The sequence below is a fragment of the Myxine glutinosa genome, chromosome 11, assembly GCF_964187855.1.
Source record: "Myxine glutinosa chromosome 11, kmMyxGlut1.1, whole genome shotgun sequence".
In the NCBI taxonomy this organism is placed as follows: Eukaryota; Metazoa; Chordata; class Myxini; order Myxiniformes; family Myxinidae; genus Myxine; species Myxine glutinosa.
In genome coordinates, this window is record NC_136271.1 from 103592348 (window position 1) to 103609916 (window position 17569).

Genomic DNA, 17569 nt, shown 5'->3' on the forward strand with positions numbered 1-17569 from the left:
CTTGTGCGACCTGAAGGAATATTGGGGGGACAGAGCACAGAGAGAGCTGGGGGAGCAAGGCCAGAGAGGAGTCGGTAGAAGACAGAAAGACCTCCAACCTGCCTGCGGTGAGTGAGTGAAAGGCCCTCGGTGTTGACTACATCGTGAAAGATCATGGCAGATAGTGAGACCCAAAAGCTTGAGCGACAGAACTTCTTGGAGAGGATTGTTGAGAAAGTAGATGGGAGGGTTGTCCAGTCGGTCCTTTCGGAGAGACATTGTAAGAGTGTGAGATTTGTCAGGATTGAAAGACATGTTCCACTTGTTTGACCAGTCTGTGATTTTGTCCAGGTCTGCAGAGAGTGAGGAGGCTGCAGACTGCCGATCTGAGGGATGAGGAATGGAGCGACAGAGAGTAGAGTCATCAGCAAAGAGATAGAGAGGATTTTCAAGAGAGTCAGAGAGATCATTGATGAAGACCAGAAAAAGCACAGGGCCCAGAACACTACCTTGGGGAACTCCAGCCTGAACAGGAAGAGGAGATGAGAGAAACCCATTCAGGGCCACACGTTGACTACGACCAGAGAGGAAGTCCGCCAGCCATGCGTGGAGATTTCCATGGATACCAAAGGAGGAGAGTTTGGAGAGCAGAGCAGGGTGCCAGACCGTATCGAAGGCACGTGAAATGTCAAGGGAGACAGCTCTAATTTCCTGTTTGGTGTTGAGGACCTCCATCCATTGTTGAGAAAGCAGAAGCAGCATGTCCAGAGTAGAGTGACCAGGTCTGAAACCAAATTGATGATCAGAGATCAAGCCATTGGAGAAGAGGAAAGATTTAATATCTGAAGCAATGATGGATTCCATGACTTTGCTGATAATTGGGAGAAGGCTGATTGGTCTGTAGTTGCTGGGATCTGTTTTTGCACCTTTTTTGTGCAAAGCGGTGATGTTGGCTGATTTCCAAGCAGATGGCAGATGACCTTGAGCAAAAGAGAGGGTGAAGAGAACAGAAAGAGGGAGTGAAAGTGCAGAAGAACATGATTTTAGGACCCGTGGGCTGATGCCGTCAGGACCAGTTGCAGAATCAGAGTCGAGGGTTGCCAGACACTTTTCCACCCTGTCAGGAGGAAAGGACACAGAGTCCAGGAGCAGCTGGGTACGACTGGGTACGGTGGGTACAGAGAGGGATGGGTTTGGGACACAAGATTCTGTACGGTCGGTACAGAGATGGATGGGTTTCAGGACACAAGATATAAGTGAAGAATGAAGATTTGCCCACGAGCCTGAATGATTTTTTTTTTAATGTCACTGAATTTTGTGTAACAACATGAAAGTCGGTGAAAATGAGGCTCATTCCCAAAAAAAATTGTACAGCATAGTTTTTACAACAAAAAAACCTTGTGGGCCTCCGAGGCCCAATCACTGCATCCAGGGGTTAAATATCATGTTATATATCGCTTTTTGCCCGATCCCTCAATGGTGAAGAATCACTTAAGAATTAAATAATTATCGTATCCGAATCCATATTCAGATCTTCACCAAAATCGAATCGATTAGTCCTTGTCACACACATAACCTGTCCGTCAGGTTTTGTCCAAATCCATCCATAACTTTTTGAGTTATCCTGCTATGTATCGTTTTTGACCGTATCTCCCAATGGTGAAGAATCACTAAAAAAAACTTCTACTAGCCGGATCAGAATCCTGATCTTCACCAAAATCTAATCATTTCGTCCTTGTCATATACACTAGCGCTATGTCAAATTTCGTCCGAATCTGTCCACAACTTTTTGAGACATGTTGATCACAGAGAGACAAACAGACAGGGGTGAAAACAACCTCCATCCACCTTTGGTGGTGGAGGTAATAACCATTTGCAAAGCTCTAGAACATGCTCTAGAACATGCAAAACTCATTCATGGGAAGACTTTTCTTTTTCTTTTGAGATCAAAGGTGATGGATAAGTGGGTACATACTATATATTAGATGCCGGACAAGGGCATTACGAGACATTAATATGTTGGAACCCATCTGTGGATTGGTCCCATCGGCCGATGGGTCTGACCCGTTTGGCGACCCATCTGTGGATGCATGAGAAATGACAATGCAGACCCATCGGCCGATGGGTCTGCGCCATCTGCGGATGTGTTGTTCACCTTGAAGGAATGTGTATGCATCAATGGTGGATGAGTTAACCTAACCCTAACCCTAACCCTAACCCTAACCCTAACCCTAATCCTAACAACCCTAACCCTAACCCTAACAACTAACCCTAACCCTAACCCTAACAACCCTAACCCTAACAACCCTAACCCTAACCCTAACCCTAACAACCCTAACCCTAACCCTAACCCTAACCCTAATTGAAGATTGAATAAAAAAAGATTGAATAATAATGATTGAAGAGCACCATTCTGTCAACACATTCCTTCAAGGGGAACAACACATCCGCAGATGGCGCAGACTCATCGGCCGATGGGTCTGCATTGTCATTTCTCATGCATCCACAGATGGGTCGCCAAACGGGTCAGACCCATCGGCCGATGGGACCGATCCACAGATGGGTTCCAACAAATATACCTTCACAAGATTTACAAGAACCACCGATGACAACTGACAAATCAACACGGTGTGCATGGGATTTGAAGCTTGTTGGGATTCTAACATCTTGAGCTTGGTGCTCATCTGATGGGAACTGCAAATGCAACAACATCATAAACGCCGCACCTGTGGAAACCTTTACGGCGTGAAACACTACCGATTTACTGAAAGGAAAACTCAAGCCTTTGATGTTCTCTATCACTCGGGCATGCAGCCAAGAGCTTTCTTGTGTTGCCAAAGATAACAGCATCACAAGTTTCCCTCTAACCAGCTTAGGCCACACTTGATACCAAATGCCACAGGTTAAAGCTCAGACCACTTGATTATGTGTCCTCCCACCCCAATCCCTCAGCACTCCATTTATTTTGGGGAGATTAAATCCTCTGCTTGCACTTTGGTCACACAGCCTTTGGCACCAATTGCAACGGACGGCTTTATGAGAACTCTGAAGCGACAAAACTTTTGAAATCGCACTTGCTTTTACGAAGACTCTGATGTTTAATGCCATCTGGCAGACCACACTTTATAACCTGCCATCTACATATTATGTAAGTGAAATGGTGGAATTTGACTTCCTTCCCCTACCCACCTCTGATATTTTGTGTCAAATTCTCCATCCAACTTCTTTATTCTTACCTTTCCCGCTGTCATCTCTGCTCCAATTCCCAATTAATCCTCCTCCTTTCTCTGCACACAATATGTAGATAGTCCCTGATAATTTACATGTTGTTAATAAAGTATTCTTCGGTTTTATACTTTAATCAGTTTCTTATTTATTCCAAAAAAGTCTACTTGATAGATTTGATGACATCGTCGGGCAAAAAGCACGGAAAGGTTGTCGTCTTCCACCCATGAAGTGCCCAGGGTGGACCATGGGAAGGTTGTCATCTTCCACCCCTGATGTGCCCAGGGTGGACCATGGGTGCACATGGTATGTTTTTTTTTTTTTTTTTGTATACTGAATCGAGGCTCGTGAAAGAGCTAACATTTATTTCACAAACAAATCAACCAGACAAACAAAATATATCAAAAGAGGGAGTGGAAGACAAGATGGGGAGAGAAGGGGAAGCACACAAACACAACATTTGAGAGCAGGGAGATGTGTGGGAGGGAGAGGGCTTGGGGGGAGGAGGCGTGGGAAGGGGGGGGGGGGAGGGGTGGGAGAAGTATAAAACACAAGGATACCAAGGACTTCCAGGACAAAAGTTGGTATTTCAAAAAAGTGGATTTGGGGTGAAATTAGCGGGCGTAGAAAAGATCAAGGTTTTGGATGAGGGAAGATAAGAGATGGTGGTGAACAGCTGTTTTAAAGACCTGGAGGGTGGAGTGGGATTGAAGAGAGTGAGGGAGTTTGTTCCAGAGGCGGGAGAAAAGAGGAATGGAGGAGTGAAGGTGAGCAGAAAGTCTTGATTTTGGCAGTTTAACCATAAGAGGGTTGCAGGCAGATCTTGTGCGACCTGTAGGAATATTTGGGGGACAGAGCCCAGAGAGAGCTGGGGGGTGCAAGGCCAGAGAGGAGTCGGTAGAAGACGGAAAGACCACCAACCTGCCTGCGGTGAGTGAGTGAAAGGCCCTTGGAGTTAGCTTCATCGCGGGAGATTCCAATGATTCTGAACGCCTTGGTTTCAACAGCGTGAAGACGAGCTAGGTGTGAGGCAGGAGCACCAGACCAGAGGGGAGAGCAGTATTCCATAGAGCTGCGGATGAAAGCCTTGTATGTGGTGAGGAGCTCAGGTGTGCCAAGGAAGGACTTCGCACGATGGAGGATGCCCAGTCGGCGACTGGCTTTGGAGGCCAGATTTGAAATGTGGTTTTCCCAGGAAAGATCATGGCAAATAGTGAGACCCAAAAGCTTGAGTGACAGAACTTCTTGGAGAAGATTATTCAGAAAGTGGATGGGAGGGTTGTCCAGTTGGTCTTTTCGGAGAGACATCGTAAGAGTGTGAGATTTATCAGGATTGAAAGACATGTTCCATTTGTTTGCCCAGTCTGTGATTTTGTCCAGGTCTGCAGAGAGTGAGGAGGCTGCAGACTGCCGATCTGAGGGATGAGGAATGGAGCGACAGAGAGTAAAGTCGTCAGCAAAGAGATAGAGAGGATTTTCAAGAGAGTCAGAGAGATCATTGATGAAGACCAGAAAAAGCACAGGGCCCAGAACACTACCTTGGGGAACTCCAGCCTGAACAGGAAGAGGAGATGAGAGAAACCCATTTAGGGCCACACGTTGACTACGACCAGAGAGGAAGTCCGCCAGCCATGCGTGGAGATTTCCATGGATACCAAAGGAGGAGAGTTTGGTGAGCAGAGCAGGGTGCCAGACCGTATCGAAGGCACGTGAAATGTCAAGGGAGACAGCTCTAATTTCCTGTTTGGTGTTGAGGACCTCCATCCATTGTTGAGAAAGCAGAAGCAGCATGTCCAGAGTAGAGTGACCAGGTCTGAAACCAAATTGATGATCAGAGATCAAGCCATTGGAGAAGAGGAAAGATTTCATATCTGAAGATTGTCATCTTCCACCCCTGAATTATCCCAGGGTGGACGGAATGTTGTCATCTTCCACCCCTGAACTATCCCAGGGTGGATCATGGGAATGTTGTCATCTTCCACCCCTGAACTATCCCAGGGTGGACCATGGGAATGTTGTCATCTTCCACCCCTGAACTATCCCAGGGCAGACCATGGGAATGTTGTCATCTTCCACCTCTGAACGATCCCAGGGTGGACGGAATGTTGTCATCTTCCACCTCTGAACTACCCCATGGTAGACCATGGGAATGTTGTCATCTTCCACCTCTGAACTATCCCAGGGTGGACCATGGGAATGTTGTCATCTTCCACCCCTGAACTATCCCAGGGTGGACCAGGGGAATGTTGTCATCTTCCACCTCTGAACTACCCCAGGGTGGACCATGGGAATGTTGTCATCTTCCACCCCTGAACTACCCCATGGTGGACCATGGGAATGTTGTCATCTTCCACCCCTGAACTATCCCAGGGTGGACCAAGGGAATGTTGTCATCTTCCACCTCTGAACTACCCCAGGGTGGACCATGGGAATGTTGTCATCTTCCACCCCTGAACTATCACAGATTGGACCATGGGAATGTTGTCATCTTCCAGCTCTGAACTACCCCAGGGTATACCAAGGGAATGTTGTCATCTTCCTCCCCTGAACTACCCCAGGGTGGACCATGGGAATGTTGTCATCTTCCACCCCTGAATTACCCCAGGGTGGACCATGGGAATGTTGTCATCTTCCACCCCTGAACTACCCCAGGGTGGACCATGGGAATGTTGTCATCTTCCACCTCTGAACTACCCCAGGGTAGACCATGGGAATGTTGTCATCTTCCACCTCTGAACTACCCCAGGGTAGACCATGGGAATGTTGTTATCTTCCACCTCTGAACTACCCCAGGGTAGACCATGGGAATGTTGTCATCTTCCACCTCTGAAATACCCCAGGGTAGACCAAGGGAATGTTGTCATCTTCCACCCCTGAACTACCCCAGGGTGGACCATGGGAATGTTGTCATCTTCCACCCCTGAACTACCCCAGGGTGGACCATGGGAATGTTGTCATCTTCCACCCCTGAACTACCCCAGGGTAGACCATGAGAATGTTGTCATCTTCCACCTCTGAACTACCCCAGGGTAGACCAAGGGAATGTTGTCATCTTCCACCCCTGAACTACCCCAGGGTGGACCCAGGGGAATGTTGTCATCTTCCACCTCTGAACTACCCCAGGGTAGACCATGGGAATGTTGTCATCTTCCACCTCTGAACTACCCCAGGGTAGACCAAGGGAATGTTGTCATCTTCCACCCCTGAACTACCCCAGGGTGGACCATGGGAATGTTGTCATCTTCCACCCCTGAACTAACCCAGGGTGGACCATGGGAATGTTGTCATCTTCCACCCCTGAACTAACCCAGGGTGAACCATGGGAATGTTGTCATCTTCCACCCCTGAACTATCCCAGGGTGGACCATGGGAATGTTGTCATCTTCCACCTCTGAACTACCCCAGGGTAGACCATGGGAATGTTGTCATCTTCCACCCCTGAACTATCCCAGGGTGGACCATGGGAATGTTGTCATCTTCCACCCCTGAACTAACCCAGGGTGGACCATGGGAATGTTGTCATCTTCCACCCCTGAACTATCCCAGGGTGGACCATGGGAATGTTGTCATCTTCCACCTCTGAACTACCCCAGGGTAGACCATGGGAATGTTGTCATCTTCCACCTCTGAACTACCCCAGGGTACACCACGGGAATGTTGTCATCTTCCACCTGTGAACTACCCCAGGGTACACCACGGGAATGTTGTCATCTTCCACCTCTGAACTACCCCAGGGTACACCACGGGAATGTTGTCATCTTCCACCTCTGAACTACCCCAGGGTACACCATGGGAAGGCACACTGATGTGAACCCCTTTACTGTGGCTCCCTGTGCTGACTAACATCGCACCCTCCGACATTCGCAGGCAAGCACGAACCGAGTATATTGTCCCGAGTGTATCTTCAGATACAATCAAATGCTGATCTGCCAATCCATGATGAGCTACAGAATCCTCCAAGACTTTGACTGAAGTCACGGAAGCCTTACTGGATTAGGGGACATGTAGTGGCCAATACTAACGATAAGGAGTTGCGCCGGGAGGAATGGGGAAAATAATCAGTTCGTAATGGCCAGCTAATCCAAGACGCCACGAATGAGAACAGCTTTGATCCACAGACGCCAGTGGAGGGGTCTTAACCTTAAGCCAGTGGAGGGGTCTCAACCAACTGCGAACCGTACATGCAAGGACCGCTCATGTATAAGTGGAAGTCCAATGTGTACCCGGAAGTCCAAACACACTGATCGTCCAATGTGTACCTGTGGCCATCAAGGTCAGACAGTCCTCCATGTAGTACAGGACAGAGTGCAGAGGAGATGCAGCGGGTCCTTTTCTGAACTACACAAAGCCACTGATGCTGCGATCCAAAGGCTCTCATCACTAGATCTTCAATTATAACTGTCTACAAGATCATACCAAAAAAGAAGATTCCAAAAAAGTAAAAAATTGTCATTAGCAAGCCTTCCACAGTAACTGCCAGATCAGTTATTTTGGGAATTATGACTCCTGCTTGGCCAGATGATGGGAATAGAGCCTGTGATGGATGCTGTGAAGAGGAACAGGTTGAGATGGTTTGGTCATGTGTTGAGGAAGGATGAAAGTGACTGGTTGAGAAGAGTGATGGAAATGAACGTAGAAGGAAGTAGAGGACGGGGAAGACCGAGAAAGACTTGGCTGAAGATGGTGGAAGAAGAAATGCGGGCAAGGGGGTTAACAAAGAGAGATGCAGAAAATAGGGCAAGATGGAGAAGATTGTCATGGGGACCGCAAGGCTAACCCCCGCTCTAGCAGGGAAAATGGCCTTAAAATGCATGTTGTTGTTGTTGTGATTGTTGTACTCCTCCTTGGCCTTCCTGCTTGGGTTGACCTGCTTGGCCTTCAACATGAGTAGATAATTCAATTCAAAAGTACAATAATTCCCTTGCTCTGCATGTCATAGGGTTTATGTACTGTACAAGCTCCATCAGGAATCTGAGTCAATGTCGAAAGAAAATGGAGCAGATAACTCATGACACTTGTGAAAACAGATCAACTTAATAAATGCAAGGCTCGCATTTGTCTCTTTGTTATGGTGCTTCAAAAAAGAAATAAGATTTATGTTTGCAACAATGCTATATTCGAGGAAACGACAGAAGAATTGTTTCCCAGTTGCAACATTCATCAAGCACAGCTGTCTGTTTTCAAAACCATCAAGAAACCATGAGGTTTCGTTATTTGCGCATTTAAGGCCAACTGCACCATCTGTTTGACGATTCGCGCTCTGGACTCGGCATCCCTCAACCATGTCATGTGACTAAAGGGACCAAGAGGTCCAACAGCATCCCACAATCCAAGTGGATGTCATTTGAGCCTGCCAGGTGAACCATGGAATATCGGGCCGTTATGAAATCCTCCGACACATTTTGTTGTACACACAGCCCAACTCGAGTCAACCGCATTTAGGAATTCGCCAATACTGGCAGAAGGATAATGTGCGCTTCTTTTTAATGGCATGAATCACAAAACATAAACAAGCATTTTGGGTATCTTAACGAAATACCTTTGTGTTCTCTTGGGCATGACTTCCATGAGGAGCAAAAGTATTCCGCATCTCCTTCAAGTGGTTTTCTGAAAAAAAAAGAATTGCAGATCTTATTCATTCGCAGATTTCCCAAAATCCATTCAATTATGACAGTTCCATTTTGTCTGGAATTCCTTCAACTCTTGCAGGGAAAATGGCCTTAAAATGCCTGTTGTTGTTTGTTGTATCATATAAAGATCTTTAAGTGGTTCTGCAAATCGTTTCAAATATGACCCATTCATTTAAAGTGGTATGAGTGATAATCACAAAAGTTAAACATGTGAGGACCATGTTGCTTTTTACAGTAATGTGAGGTTTTACATGTGAGGACCATGTTGCTCATGTCTTTCAATCCTGACAAATCTCACACTCTTACAATGTCCCTCCGAAAGGACCGACTGGAAAACCCTCCCATCTACTTTCTCAACAATCCTCTCCAAGAAGTTCTGTCGCTCAAGCTTTTGGGTCTCACTATCTGCCATGATCTTTCTTGGGAAAACCACATTTCCAAGCTGGCCTCCAAAGCCAGTCGCCGACTGGGCATCCTCCGTCGTGCGAAGTCCTTCCTTGGCACACCTGAGCTCCTCACCACATACAAGGCTTTCATCCGCAGCTCAATGGAATACTGTTCCCCCCTCTGGGCCGGTGCTCCTGCCTCACACCTAGCTCGGCTTCACGCTGTTGAGGCCAAAGCTTTCAGAATCATTGGAATCACCTGCGATGAAGTCAACTCCAAGGGCCTTTCACTCACTCACCGCAGGCAGGTTGGTGGTCTTTCTGTCTTCCACCGACTCCTCTCCGGCCTTGCTCCCCCAGCTCTCTCTGTGCTCTGTCCCCCCAATATTCCTTCAGGTCGCACAAGATCTGCCTGCAACCCTCTTATGGTTAAACTGCCAAAGTCTAGGCTCTCTGCTCACCTTCACTCCTTCATTCCCCTTTTCTCCCGCCTCTGGAACAAACTCCCCCACTCCCTTCAATCCCACTCCTCCCTCCAGGTCTTTAAAACACCTGTTCACCACCATCTCTTATCTTCCCCCATCCAAAACCTTGATCTTTTCTACCCCCGGTAATTCACCCCAGAGTCCTTGCAGTGTTCATATGTTTTATTCCTCTCCCACCTCCCCCCAAGTCCTCCCGATGTCCCTGCTCTCAAATGTTGTGTTTGTGTCCTTCCCCCTCTCTCCCCATCTTGTCTGCCGCTCCCCTTGTTTTTTGTGTTTTGTGTGACGGTTTGACTTTTTGTGTGATTAATGTTAGCTCTTTCACTAGCCTCGATCTTGTATACAAAAAAACCCCCCAAAAAAACACAATTGTCAGTGTTCAATTATTCTTGCCAATTGTTTGCATTTTTTTTTTCAGTTATACCTGTAATCTTAATATCGATCAAGAGCAACACTTTGTTCTTCGATGAATCCATCAATTGCTGTAAAACATTTACGAAGCCACATAACCTTTGACCCTGCTCTTTAAAGTCCCTACAGCTGTTTGTATTTAATAATTGTGATCATTTCCATCATGTGATGCTCCCAGGTTGCAATGAAAATCGTAGCTTTAATTCACGATGCTTCGTGGGGATGCAATTTGGCGACATGCTGCTATAGAAATGAAGTGTCGTTTCGGGATTGCATCCCTGGCGGGGAATATTCTGGCCACCTATCTGGTTGCTTGAATAAAAGTGGGGTCAATGGTCAGGAACCTCAACAGCTTGACAGCACAGAGGTGGGTTCAAACAGGTAAAACTAACTTTTGAGCATTTCCAGTTTTAAAAATCTACCAAAAGGTAGCATCCTGTCCTGTGAAGAGGATTAGGCCATTTTGCTATTTTAAAAAAAAGAATTAGAATGCCTTAGTCCCACCACCCCAACAGTTATATCCACCAAATAAAACACCATGTCAGTTTGTGTGTTTGTACTGATGTCTGACCCCTTCATAAGGGTAGGTTTTAAAGGCCAATCTTTTAACACGACTGTGTGTTCACTTCGGTCTATTTTTGAGGATAAAACAAACTTCAAAAACATTTTCCATAAAAGAGTAATTATGTCTCTTCTATTTGAATTGTAGACGGTGGCTTGCAAACCAAGCCTCAATGGCGGTGTACAGAAGCGTTTAAAAAAGAAAAAGAAATACAAGACAAGTTTTTCAGAATCATTGGAATCTCCTGCGATGAAGCTAACTCCGAGGGCCTTTCACTCACTCACCGCAGGCAGGTTGGTGGTCTTTCTGTCTTCTACCGACTCCTCTCCGGCCTTGCTCCCCCAGCTCTCTCTGTGCTCTGCCCCCCAAATATTCCTACAGGTCGCACGAGATCTGCCAGCAACCCTCTTATGGTTAAACTGCAAAAATCTAGGCTCTCTGCTCACCTTCACTCTTTCATTCCTCTTTTCTCCCGCCTCTGGAACAAACTCCCTCACTCCCTTCAATCCCACTCCTCCCTCCAGGTCTTTAAAACAGCTGTTCACCACCATCTCTTATCTTCCCCCATCCAAAACCTTGATCTTTTCTACCCCCGCTAATTCACCCCAGATCCACTTTTTTGGAAATTCCAACTTCTTTCCTGGAAGTCCTTGCAGTGTTGATATGTTTTATACCTCTCCCACCTTCCCCCAAGCCCTCCCCCTCCCACATTTCTCTCGATGTCCTTGCTCTCAAATGTTGTGTTTGTGTCCTCCCCCCTCTCTCCCCATCTTGTGTTCCGCTCCCCTTATTTTGTGTTTTATGTGTCGGTTTGACTTTTTGTGTGATTAATGTTGGCTCTTTCACGAGCCTCGATCTTGTATACAAAACAAAAAAAACAAAAAAAGGTTGGTGAAATTCCCTGCACGTGAGAATGCTTGCATGAGTAAAACAAGTGTTAATTTACCTCTGTAGGATGTTTAATAAATAAAGAACATACTGTGTAAGCACACCTGACACTAGGCCGAGGCTTCAGATTTTGGTATGCCCACGAGGCTGTACCATCGAATAAACTGTTCCAACCCATCATTTTTGACAGGCTTTTTACTAGTTTCTATATAAACACTCAGGTGTCAGAGATGAAAAATTTTCTGCAAAGCAGATGTTGGTCATATAATTTAAAAAAGAAAATATTTCAAGGCCACTTGCCTTTAATAACAAAAAGAAAAAGACATAAAAGATCATAACCCCCGCCATGGTTTTAGTACTTTTGCCCTACGGATTGCCTGTTTGTCCTTCCCATCTTGACGCCAGGCTTTCCACTATCATCATCACACCCAGGAAAGTTGCTAAGATCAATCCAAAGGTTTGATATTTCAAAATCTACTGGACCAGATAAAATCCCTGCAATTACTTTGAAGATGTGTTCACCTGAACTGTCTCCTGTTCTCTCAAAACTGTATTGCTTGTGTCTGTCAAAGTCTGTGTTTCCAGTTAGCTGGAAGCAGGCTTCTGTCGTCCCTGTCTTTAAAGGCTCCGATGAGAAATGGGAACCTTCTAACTATAGGCCTGTTAACCTTCTACCCATTATCAGCAAAGTGTTTGAATCCCTGATGAAACAAAAACTCATAACTCATCTGGAAACCCAGAACCTTCTAACTGATACTCAGTATGGCTTTCGACAGTCAAGGTCCACTGGTGATGTTCTATCCCTAATCCCTGAAGGTGTGAATTGGGCTTTGGATCATCGTGGAGAAGCACAGGGTTGTTTGTTCTCGACATCTCAAAGGCTTTTGACAAAGTGTGGCACAAGGGCCTCACCCATAAGCTAAAATCATATGGCATTTCTGGAAAATTGCTTGATACAATCTCTGACTTCCTTGCCAATCATCAAATATCTGCGGTACATGGAGGGACAGTCATCCCCTGTCCATAATACGAATGCTGGACTTCCTCGGGAGTCTGTGACGGGTCCAATGTTGTTCTTGTTATATATCAATGATCTGCCTGATTGCATTATTTCTCAATCAAGCATTTACACAGATGACTCAACACTGTATACGACCTACCCAGGAACCTTATCTCCTATGCGTGACCATGCCAGTACCACTCTCAATCAGGATCTTGAGAGTGTGATTAACTGGGGAAAAGACTGGCTTATTACTTTCAACCAAAAAAAGATCACCTTGTTTTCCAACCCTGGCAATGGATTCTTCACCTTTGCAGGAACTCCCTGCTATCCATCTGCTGGGATTGGATATCAGCTCAAACCTCAGCTGGGAAAAGTACATCTCTGGTATATCTAAAAGAGCCTCCCAGCGCCTTGGCTGTTTATTTCGTGCTCGGCGATACCTTTCTCAAGCTGCTATGCTCCATATATACAAGGCCACGATACGTCCTGTCATGGAGTATCATTGCCATATTTGGGCTGGTGCTCCGGACTGTCACCTATCTCTTCTTGACAGAATCCAGCGATGTGCTGCCATTCTGGTGGGACAGGAGTTACCCTCATCCCTGGAACCTCTCAGTCTGCCATGCTGTTGCTTCCTTGAGCTTTTTCTACAGATATCACCACAGAATGTGCTCTGAGGGTCTCTCACAGGTTGTTCCACCTGAGCATACTATCAGTCGCTCTTCACATTTGGGAGTTTATTCCCATCCATACACGGTATCTGTCCCAAGGAGTAAGACTATGAGGTATTCTTCGCGTTTTTTCCCCTGCATGGCATCACACTAGAACAGTTTACCTGCATCCTGCTTTCCCCTCCCATCCCAACCTACTTCAATTCAAGAGGAATGTCAATAGATTCCTCCTTTTTGTCTGATATCTACAATTTCCTTTGTGTAGCCGCCACCTCGAGCGGCCTTAAAGAATTTGTGGCGAGTGATATCTCATAAAAAAATGGAGCTAAAGGCTATCAGCCGGCCATCTTTGGTCGGATGACAAAACAAAATATTCTGCATATGTAAACTCTCATGTATTGTCGTTGTGCCAAGTGTGAAGAAAATCGGTCCATGCATGTCCGAGAAATGTATGGGGACACGTTTAAATAACAAAATGGCCACCAGTCAGCCATAATGGACCTTATGTGGAAAAAAAATGACATGCATATGTTAGCCATCATTCATTGTGTGCAAAGTTTGAACAAGACCGGCAAATGCATGTCCAAGAAATGGTCGAGGACGTGTTCAACATCGGTTATTTTTTACAACTACAATGGCCGCCAGGCGGCCATCTTTGATCGCATCGTGAAAAAAAATTATGTGCATATGTATAAACCACCTTTAGAGGCCATTTTTCCCCGCAGAGCAGGGGTTGCCCTTTTTCGGGCACCATGGCCCCATTTTTTGAAGCAATGTTTTATGGAACCGGATGCCCTTCCTGCCACCAACCCTGTTGGTCGCCTCTTGCAATGCACAGGGAATTACCAGTGAACTGGTACTCAATTTGCCGACCTCCGAGGGATGACAGGCTGAGTCAACCCCCTGGCGTTAATTGAGGAATCGACCGGGATTCGAACCCAGGATCCTACGATCCCAAGCCAGCACCCTAACCGCAAAGCCAACACCAGGCGGCATGTGCATATGTATACCATTATGTATTGTCTTTGTGCCAAGTATGAACAAAATCGGTCCATACATCTCGGAGATATGGTTGCGGACGCACGGACGGACGGACAGATGAGATGCAATCCATAAGCCCCCATTTTGGACAAAGCCCAACAGGGGCTAATAACTGACTGTGCACAATGATACGGAAGTAATGGTAAAATAACCTGTCGTTTAAGTGACACGTAACTTCACAAGCGAAACTCGGGCGGTGCGGACGTTGATGATGCAGGTGATTTTTTTTTCACTGGGTTCATTCAATAGAGATCAACAGGCCGAGTTTCGGTGTGCTCCGTCATAATCCAGAGATTCAGGTTTCAAATCCCAATTCCACTGGGAAGTAAAAGACAAACCATCGAGTATATTCCTTGCCACAGGTCTCCTGTAGAAACACCTATTCTGCTAATACTTACACTGCAGAAGGCACAGCATATGGTACACAAATGGTCCACAAACTGTTTTCACCGACAGCGCAAACAAGGCATTAAATAATTTTCATGCAAACGTTAAAATGCTCTCCTGCGGGAGAGGTAACCACCGTAGGTGATTTGATAAGGTATCAAAATACATGTTATATAATTTTTTGTACTCAACCACAGGTTATTTGATAAGGTATCAAAATACATGTTATTTAATTTTTTTGTTCTCAATCATAGTTGATTTGATAAAATGTCAAACACATGTTACGCAATGTTTCATACGCATGATGTAACAAGAAAAAGAGCAATCAGAGATTGCAAACCCTCGCCAGGATGTATTTTCAGTGGTTTTTAAGGCTTTTGTGTTAAAACAAATATGGCGGCCGAACCACGTGACCGATGACGTCATCATTTTCTTTTTCTAATCTAATTTATTCCTAGATTATGCTCAAGAAATTTCATCTTGATCGGATGAAGTTTTGTACTTGTCGAATTATGACATCATAATGGAGGCACCTATGACATCATCATTAACATATTTTATTCCCCGTGGAGAGTTCTTTACAATGAGCCATGTCTCAATTTTTTTTCTATTCAGCGCTTTCCGAGATATAGAGGTGCAAAGTTTTTTCTATTTTTCCAAGATGGCGGCCGAACCACGTGACCTATGACGTCATAATTATCATTTTAAAATTCTACAGGTGGAGTTATCCTGTTCACGAGACATCCTGTTCACAAACAGACAGACAGACAGACAGACAGACAGGGGTGAAAACATAACCTCCATCCACCTTTGGTGGCAGAAGTAACAATGAGAGAACAATTGAAGTGACTTTTCATAATCTGTTCTTGGGTTTTGTTTTTGCTAAAAACTTTTTTTTTACCATTGACTGTTTTATTAAATATTACATAATTATTTATACTTTGTAATTCAAACATTGTACTTGTACAAACGAAAACAGCTTCAGTCATTGATTTTAAAAGCATCTTACCGAACTCAAGGACAATTTTTCCTTCCCAAACTTTGTCGAAGTCAATCCGTGGAGGTGAGTCATTGTTTTGGTGGCAGAATAAACACACAGAAAACAACAATGTGTATGTACAATTCTAGAAGGCCTCGCCAATTTTGTTCCTCATCAGTTTTCGGTCCCAGACGAGCAGCTGGAAGTTGGTTATGGCTACCTGCCCCCTCTCCCTGCCCTTTCCTGCTGCCCACCGACAGCCTTCTATTATTTTCAAGAATTACCTTGAAATGAGACTGTATGTGGTACATTAAGACAGCACCTGCAGGTATTTAGGGCCTGATTACTGCCTTTTTCTCGCCACAGGAAGCACAGCCTTGCACACTGCCCAGTCCGAGAGCTTGTCCCAGTAATCTGTGGATGGAAACCAGTCATTCCAGTAAATTACCCAACATTCAGCAGCTGCTTATTCAAGGAAAAGGTTTCAGGCTTGATCAAGCAAACAAAAAAAGCCACACTTTGTTGAGTGATTGGTGACTTGTGATGTCTCACCGGTTCCCCTATCACCTTCATTTTGTTCAACAACATCAATTAAAGGTTAAAAAAAAATCGCATCCGTGTCCGAAGGAAGCAGTTCAGTTTGGCGTTTTTAATATGAAATCGGCAAAGCCAAGAAACAAATCGAAACCTTGGGAATTACACTTTAGAACACTTTAGAATTACACTTTAGAACACTTTAGAATTACACTTTAGAACACTTTAGAACACTTTAGAATTACACTTTAGAATTACACTTTAGAACACTTTAGAACACTTTAGAATTACACTTTAGAATTACACTTTAGAACACTTTAGAACACTTTAGAATTACACTTTAGAACACTTTAGAACACTTTAGAATTACACTTTAGAATTACACTTTAGAACACTTTAGAACACTTTAGAATTACACTTTAGAATTACACTTTAGAACACTTTAGAATTACCATTTAGAATTACACTTTAGAACACTTTAGAATTACACTTTAGAATTACACTTTAGAACACTTTAGAATTACACTTTAGAATTACACTTTAGAATTACACTTTAGAATTACACTTTAGAACACTTTAGAATTACACTTTAGAATTACACTTTAGAATTACACTTTAGCATTACACTTTAGAACTACACTTTTTTTTCTTTTTTTTGGTATACTGAATCGAGGCTCGTGAAAGAGCTAACATTTATTTCACAAACAAATCAAACAGACAAACAAAATATATAAAAAGAGGGAGCGGTAGACAAGATGTGGAGAGAAGGGGAAGCACACAAACACAACATTTGAGAGCAGGGACATCGGGAGATGTGTGGGAGGGAGAGGGCTTGGGGGGAGGAGGCGTGGGAAGGGGGGGAGGGGGTGGGAGAAGTATAAAACACAAGGACACCAAGGACTTCCAGGACAGAAGTTGGTATTTCAAAAAAGTGCATTTGGGGTGAAATTAGCGGGGGTAGAAAAGATCAATATTTTGGATGGGGAAAGATAAGAAATTGTGGTGAACAGCTGTTTTAAAGACTTGGAGGGAGCAGTGGGATTGAAGAGAGTGAGGGAGTTTGTTCCAGAGGTGGGAGAAAAGAGGAATGAAGGAGTGAAGGTGAGCAGAGAGTCTTGATTTTGGCAGTTTAACCATAAGTGGGTTGCAGGCAGATCTTGTGCGACCTGTAGGAATATTTGGGGGACAGAGCCCAGAGAGAGCTGGGGGGGCAAGGCCGGAGAGGAGTCGGTAGAAGACAGAAAGACCACCAACCTGCCTGCGGTGAGTGAGTGAAAGGCCCTTTGAGTTAGCTTCATCGCGGGAGATTCCAATGATTCTGAATGCTTTGGTTTCAACAGCGTGAAGACGAGCTCGGTGTGAGGCAGGAGCACCAGCCCAGAGGGGAG

General features: G+C 45.0%; 1 long non-coding RNA gene across 2 annotated transcripts in view; it reads right to left on the reverse strand.

Moving 5' to 3' along the window:
* LOC144894320 (uncharacterized) overlaps positions 1-17569 on the reverse strand; it is a 322735-nt gene that overhangs the window by 162173 nt on the left and 142993 nt on the right. The window contains exon 2 of one of the 2 annotated variants that reach the window (XR_013625009.1): positions 8744-8811. This is a non-coding gene — a long non-coding RNA (uncharacterized LOC144894320). Of the gene's footprint in view, positions 1-8743; positions 8812-15853; positions 16062-17569 lie in introns of those variants that run through there. The other variant, XR_013625008.1, reaches the window with a different exon arrangement.